The 7,223-nt window shown below is 36.3% G+C and overlaps 1 long non-coding RNA gene across 1 annotated transcript; it reads right to left on the bottom strand.

Moving 5' to 3' along the window:
* Positions 1 to 439: 439 nt before the first annotated feature.
* LOC117554606 lies at positions 440 to 3,691 on the bottom strand. The gene is made up of 8 exons (XR_004570285.1): positions 3,576 to 3,691; positions 2,992 to 3,056; positions 2,644 to 2,817; positions 2,336 to 2,514; positions 2,123 to 2,187; positions 1,156 to 1,976; positions 916 to 1,067; positions 440 to 826 (listed from the first exon to the last, which is right to left on the bottom strand). It is a non-coding gene; the product is annotated as an uncharacterized LOC117554606 (long non-coding RNA).
* Between the last annotated feature and the right edge of the window lie 3,532 nt (positions 3,692 to 7,223).

Genomic DNA, 7,223 nt, shown 5'->3' with positions numbered 1-7,223 from the left:
TAATATTTTTTCTCAAAGTAATGATAAACCTGTGAGTTGGATGTAGAAAAGTCAGAATCAATAGCCTATAGATGTTTTTTATTTTAAAGAAAATTCAGATTGAACATGGTAAAAAAGTGTAAATTATAGTGTCCGTCCAAAACATATTTTGTACTTATAGTGAAAACTAACCTTGGATGATGGGTTAGTAGACTAAAAGCTTTAGGAATCCAAAGTACAACATATAATAAGTACCCTGTATCAAGATTGATGCAAAACAAGTGATATTTGACCTTTTTAGACAGATTTAGCAAAAACAACCTCTTCTGGGGCCATTTGGGTGGATTTTCCATATCTCTGTCAAAACATCACAAGAGAGACAAATTCATTTCTTTAAAAATGTTTTATTCCCGTCATTGTCACAAGTTATTTCAGACAGAAATTGTGCAATCAACAAGACATCTAACAAAATACAGCTGTGCAAGGTTGTATAAATAAATAGTTTTTATAAATAAGAACATTTCATGATAAAACGGTATGCATTAGTTCAATGTTAGGATGTGCAGCCCACAGTTTTCATTTATAATTAAAAAATACATTATTAAAAACCTTCACTAAGAAAGATAGTTCTAAAGGAAAGTGCTTAGTGAACATAATTTACATCTACTGTACATCCCAAGTTATACTGTTATGCTTTGTATTCAAGCTGTACAATAATTAATACACCAGTCGCTTTTCAATGATGGAAATCAGCACTACTGCCATTGTTGGCTTGACAGTAGCCATGACAACATCGCTAGGCAGGATGCGGTCATGAGACTGATGTTATGGCTTACTCCACTTGAAGCTGAAAATAAGGATAAGAACAAACATTAGTTAAACAATTGGGCACCTTTTGACTGCACTGTTGATAAAGTAGCACTAAGCATTGCTTACTTAGGCCATTCACGGAGATGGAGCTCCCCTCAATGTCAAAGCCGGTGATGCTTGCAGCTGCGCGCATTAAAACGCTTGCAATCAGAAAATCATCTGAATCAGCAGGTGTGCTCGAAAAGTAAACATCCATGGTGTTGACGATCGATCCATCACTGCCAAAGTAAGAAAAAAAACGTCTTTGAAAAATCCGATTTAGGCCACTTTTCCAAAAATGTAACTGGACATGTCTTAACAAATTACCTGAATGACACCACTTCCAAGGACTTAAAGGAAGACGGGCATGCACTCTGGAAAACAGGTGTAAGCTGCAGAAACAGGTTGTTTACAGAGGAAACACATAATACATGTAAGATGTAAGTGTTCTTTGAATGTGTGCTTGAGCTCCGCATATACATATACAGTAGGTGAACCAGGAGATTTATTTGTAAGAATGAGACGTACCTCTTATTTAATCGTTGCAGCTCGATTTTTATAAGCTGTAGATGATGGATTCAGCAAGTCACTTGTAAAGTTCTTTAGAAGAGACCTGAATACCACCCTTTTTATAATGAGTTCTGCAGTAGTAGTTGCAGCTGCAACAGTGTTATGTGCAGCAGGACTTGCTATAAAAACAAATATATAGATCATATTTATTTGGTAAAAGTATTGGTTCCCATACTATCCATTGCCTTTTGCTTGTTTGATGAACAAACCAATTGAAAAAATAATTAAAAGCTTTCAAAAAGTTGGTTTTGTAGACTTTCTGGTTATAAACTAGGTTAAAAATAAATAAATAATGCAATTCATTAAAAATATCTTCGGTTTATCGTCTCTATTTTCTTTTTTTTAACATAATTGTATTAACAAACTGATCAAGCAAAATATTATGTTGTGGATACTTACCTAATATTGTGACTGAGGCGGAATTTATGCTCAGATTGAAGCCATTGTTGGGATTGTTTACAGCTTGTACGAAGTCTTTAACAACAACAGAATTCATTGGGAGTTCTGCTTGAGAAGTATTCCCATGGAACACAACTGCCATCTTCACTTGAGTTTCGGAAAGTCGTGGATTTACGGCACTGCATCATTAAACCAAATGGGAAAAGTTAAATCAGATGATTCTGTTGCCTAGTATGCTTAACTATCGCAATTAGAAGACATATATTCTACGATCAAAATCCTGCATATAAAGTGCAAGTTTAACTTTTTAGAAATGTTTCTTTACCTGAATCCTTCCAAAACGCAGTGGGAAAATGTTTTGGGATATTTTGTTCTGTATGTTTTATCACACTGCAAAAAGAACAAACATTGAAAGGACTTGATTAGCTTTCAAGCACAGCTAAAATATTGGTCTTTTAGCTTAAACACTCTGTATGATCATGAAATCACAATTACTGAGACATTTATCAACATGTGTGTGAATTTATATTGCTCTCACCGCATTTAGAACTTCTCCTTCAAGTGCTTTGTATTCATTGCTGTTGGAGTCAGTGAGGGCAGATGAAAAAGCTGGTTCTGTCAATTTTGCTGAGAGAAAATATGTAGGTGCAGAGGCTGCTGTGTTTGTTGCAACAGGTGTTGTCGGTGCAGTTGTGATCTTATCTGGTACTGGACTTGCTGTGAAATAAATATTTAAAGAATATGTAAATATATTTTGGTACCAATACTTAACAGAATTTGTAATCCTTGTATAATGTCAAACAGACACAGACCATTATAGTGAAATATTGAGTTGTGTTAACTTACCTAATACTTTGACTGAAGCAGGATGAATGCTCAGGTTTGGTGGAATTACTCAGAGCTTCTACTAAGGTTTGAGCAACAACATCATTCTGTGGGAGATCTGCAATGGCAGTAGTCCCATGGAACACAACCCCCACAGTTGCTTGAGTTTCAGACCCTTGTGTTGTATTTAAGGCACTGTAAAATAGAAGGGAAGGGGACAAGTATTATATTATGACTTGAGATGATTCTGTTGCCTTGTTTAATGTGTTGTTATGACACGATTAGGGTTAGAGATACACATTTTAAGACTGAAATCTTGCATTTAGAATTCAATCAGAGAAGCACTCAGAAATCAGAAAATGTTCTTACCTGAAGCTTTTCAAACGGCAGTCGGAAAATGTAGTTGGGAATTTGAGGCTGTATTTCTCGTTACACTGCAAAAGAAAGTGTAACACTTCTTATCTTGAGCTATGCTATCTGACTAGAAGGATTCTGGGTTCTACTAGAGTGGATAGACAGGTAAGTAATTAGACCAGAGACCAGGTGGTTTGAATAGAACAGCCGGCAATTCACTGACGAAATAGACAAATAGACAAAACATTAAACATAGACAATGAATATTTTCTGCAGTATAATCAGAGGTAAGTATTTCACCCCTTGTTTTCTGATTTCTGTGACTTAGTAAATGGTATCCATACAGGATGAACAAAATAAAATAGCCTATTTTATTTTAGACCGGTCTACTAAGTATTATTTATAGATTTTTCCTATTTTAATCTCTTCAATATCCTGAGTTAACTCTTTTTCTTTTCCCTTTTCACAGGTAAAATATATCTAATGCAATGAAAAAAAACACAATTGTACCATCAATGAAATCAAATGACAAATTAAAACCTAGAGTACAATATATAGTGTCTCTTTAAATCCAGGTACAACTTAAATCCAGTTCCAACCTTATAATTTCTTCAATACTCCTACCACTCTGGCAGTGAGTTCAGCTATTGTCTCTTGATAAACCAGCAAGTCCTCTCACTGGCGCGAAGATCAAAGCAGTCCCTGGGTCTGGCTCGCCATCTTGTATCAGAGCGTGTTTGTGTGTGTTGTCCTCTCACTCGCGATCAACTTTCTTATCCAGTCCAAAAAACCTGACCTGTATGACAGGTCATGAAAGAATATAAATATAATATAAACTAACAATATAAATTATATAATTACATTTTCAAAACTACTGCAAACTTAGCTCTTTTGTCAATACAGCTTATAATGGGGCTCAAAATGGCAGCTTTTCTCTCCTCTACACGTGTCATTTATCCTGTTCACACAAAATAACACATATTTCCCATTGTAAAATACACATTGAAGCCACGTAGTTTCATCCAAACAAAATAACAAATACATGACATTGCAAGCCATGTCCATAGCTTCCCTTACAGTTCAACAACATGAAATGCTAACAATGAAGCTAACATTAAATCACTCATACAAAACTTTTGAAAAGGTTTGACTCACCAAAACACCGTTGGTTAATGTTCTATACCGTCTACTGGGTTTCCCGACCGTGTGGATGGTATTTTTATCTTTTTTAAATCAACTTTGAATCACTTTTAATATAATTTACTCTGCTCGTCTCATCTGCGTCTTGCTCCGTTTTCTCTTTTCTCCTGCTACGCTGCGCGTGCCTGGTGGTGAGCAGAGATCCCTTAACCTCTTAAGCCAGAGGGTCCCCCAAGTGGACCCCTCCCACCATTTTTTTTACGAGACTATGTCTCAGGGCTTCTTAACATTTATGAAACTATTAATGTTCCATACCCTTTTAACGGTAAGAAACTCAGCTAACTGACAATGTGAACCATTTTTAGCTAAAAGAAACACAAGGGTAATACCAAGCCTTTGAATTAGCATGGAGCGAAAAAATGCTAACTAATGCTAACGGACTTTTGCACAGCACTCACGGTAGAAATGCCCTTATTACTTATCGTAACCGCACAAACAAGATATCCGATTAAAGCTGAGACTCCACAGATTCCACACATGTAATGTCATCACTGTACGACCCCGAATTCCTGGAGCTATCAGCCCGAAAAGAGAAAGTAAACAACATCTGGTTTCAAAAATATTACAATAATTACTTCTTACCTTTTTTGATTTGTGATCAAAAGTTGTGTTCAACGGAATAAAAACGCCGCTCAAGGTTAATCCAATGTCTTTGTGTCACGTAGACATTTTTACTGATAATCCATCATCATATTTATGACAATATACTGGGTATAAAGTTTTGCCTTCCAGGCTTGTACTTTCAGATATGCTTCGTTTGCTTCTCTATTACGTCCGCAATGGTAATGTTTACGTGGATTTGGGAACTGCCCATCGATTCTATTGGATGTAATGGTTAAGAAAAAGGTGTAAATCACCCGAATCGACCAATGGGTTCCAGAGATATGGTCCTGCCTAAAGTATAAAGAATGCCAGCCAGCGTAAGCACCTTACGCAGCAGACTTTACTTGTTGTTTACTACGGAAGGAAGCAGGAATTGCAGGACCCAGAGCGCACGGAGCACAGAGCGGACAGCAGATAACGGAATTGCAGTTTTATTGCTTATAGATTATCAGAACATTTCAAAGGGGACACAGCCCCATTGGATATTAACCTATGGATTAACTACATCATCGTTGTTATCGTTTTAATGCCATTGAAGACCAGTTTAGACCAGACAAAGAGGAAGGTAAGCTATGTTAGCCTAGCGCATGTTAGTACCTAGCGCCACTTGTTTTGATGTACGTTTTTGTTGATAACCTCGCGTTTGTATCTTTCAGTGTTGAGGTGGGCACCGTTAGATTCTGTGTCTTTACGGTCATAAACAATGTGTTGGATGTGGAGCTAGGATAAGTAATAAGGGAGCTAGGAGTGATTTTCGGTGCAGTAATAGGTTAGCATTGTTCGCTCGGGGCTAATTCAGAGTCTCACTGTTAGCATTGTGTGTTTTTTTTGAAAAAATAAATGAAAAAGATCAGTTAAATGAGTTTTTTCCCGTTATATGGATATACAAATATTCATAGTTTATTAAATATTAAGGTTCCTTAGACGTTGTTTCCTGCAAATGACGCGACGTCGGGTCCGTGGGGCCTAAGAGGATAACAGAGTATGTTTTATTTATTTTTTCTTTCACAACAGTTGTATTTGGATGGAATGAATACCTATAGTGATCATTCAAAGTAAAAAAATGATTTTTACAGTGAAAAAGTTCAAATGGAACTGATGGTTCCCAAATTACCCAGAGGTGAGTCTGCCTGAACTTTATTTTTCTAAACCTCTCTAAAAAGGTCAAATTTAACTTGTTTTGCATCAATCTTGATACAGGGTACTTATTATATGTTATAGTTTGGATTCCTAAAGCTTTTAGTCTACTAACCCATCATTCAAGGGTGGTTTTCACTATAAGTAATGTTTTTTCTTTAGGTGGACATTAGAATTTACATGTTTTTACTATGTTCCATCTGAATTTACTTTAAAATAAAAACATCTATATTGATTCTGACACTTCTACATCCAACTCACAGATGTAACCTTGCTTTGAGAGAAAAGATTATTAATGTACCCCTTTTAGAAGTGAAGATATAGTCTTTGTTGTGTTAGTGGCATTTTCTAGCCTGAAACCTGAAAAACAGGCTCAGGGCTTAAGAGGTTAATGACTGTTTTAAAATGCTTTTTTCTTAATGTCTTTCATTTTTGTAAAGCACTTTGAATTGCTGTATAAATAAACTTGCCTTGCCTTGCCTAAGGTCTGTTCTATAGGGGGAAAGTAAAAGGTCAATGATAGAAATATAGAATAGAAAATATCAAGAAGATACTGTAAGTGATCTCTACAATAAAACTATTTAGTGCAGGACGTCCAAAGATATTAATAGGAGGATGTGCAAAACAGACAAACTAATTAGGCTTTATTAAAACATTAAATAATACTTTAGGTTAAAGGTGGGGTAGGTAATTTTGGAGAAACCAGCCCGAGTGCGCTAGAATTTGAAAATACACAGCCGGAAGAGATCTGCTACCTTTAAAGGTAGGGGTAGGTACGTTTGAGAAACCGGCTCAAGATACACTTTTTGTTATATTCCATGGAATGCTCTTAACATCCCGATAGCAATGAATATCTTAAGTGCTTTGACAAAAAAATCCATACAAATTGTATATAGACTCTTATTGCACTATTTCACTATTTACTATTTTTCTTTTTGTATTTACTTGCACTTTTTTTTCTGTGTACCTGTTTTATTGTGTTGCACTGTTGGAGGAGCCTGTGACCCAAAGGGGGGGGGGGGGGGTAGGACATGTTCGAGTCCTGTTTTGGATAGTGTGCCGTTTTCATTCCATTTCAAAGTGCTTTAAACTTCACGCACTGCCACTCCAACATCCAATCACAGAGCTTGAAGACTAATCACGGGGTTTGTCAAGCAAAGCACATGTTGTAGTCCCAAATGATAGCTGAGGATTCTGGGTAGTGTAGTGTCTTCTGCCATCCTCAACTGTTTCTCCGAATCGAAGGGGAAAAATACAAAAGCATTACACACAATTTAAACCAATCAATGTTGTGTAACTAACAAGGA

Source organism: Gymnodraco acuticeps, unplaced genomic scaffold (genome assembly GCF_902827175.1).
Source record: "Gymnodraco acuticeps unplaced genomic scaffold, fGymAcu1.1, whole genome shotgun sequence".
Classification (NCBI taxonomy): Eukaryota; Metazoa; Chordata; class Actinopteri; order Perciformes; family Bathydraconidae; genus Gymnodraco; species Gymnodraco acuticeps.
The sequence above is the reverse complement of the archived record's forward strand: the minus strand, read 5'-3'. Positions and strand labels throughout refer to the sequence as shown.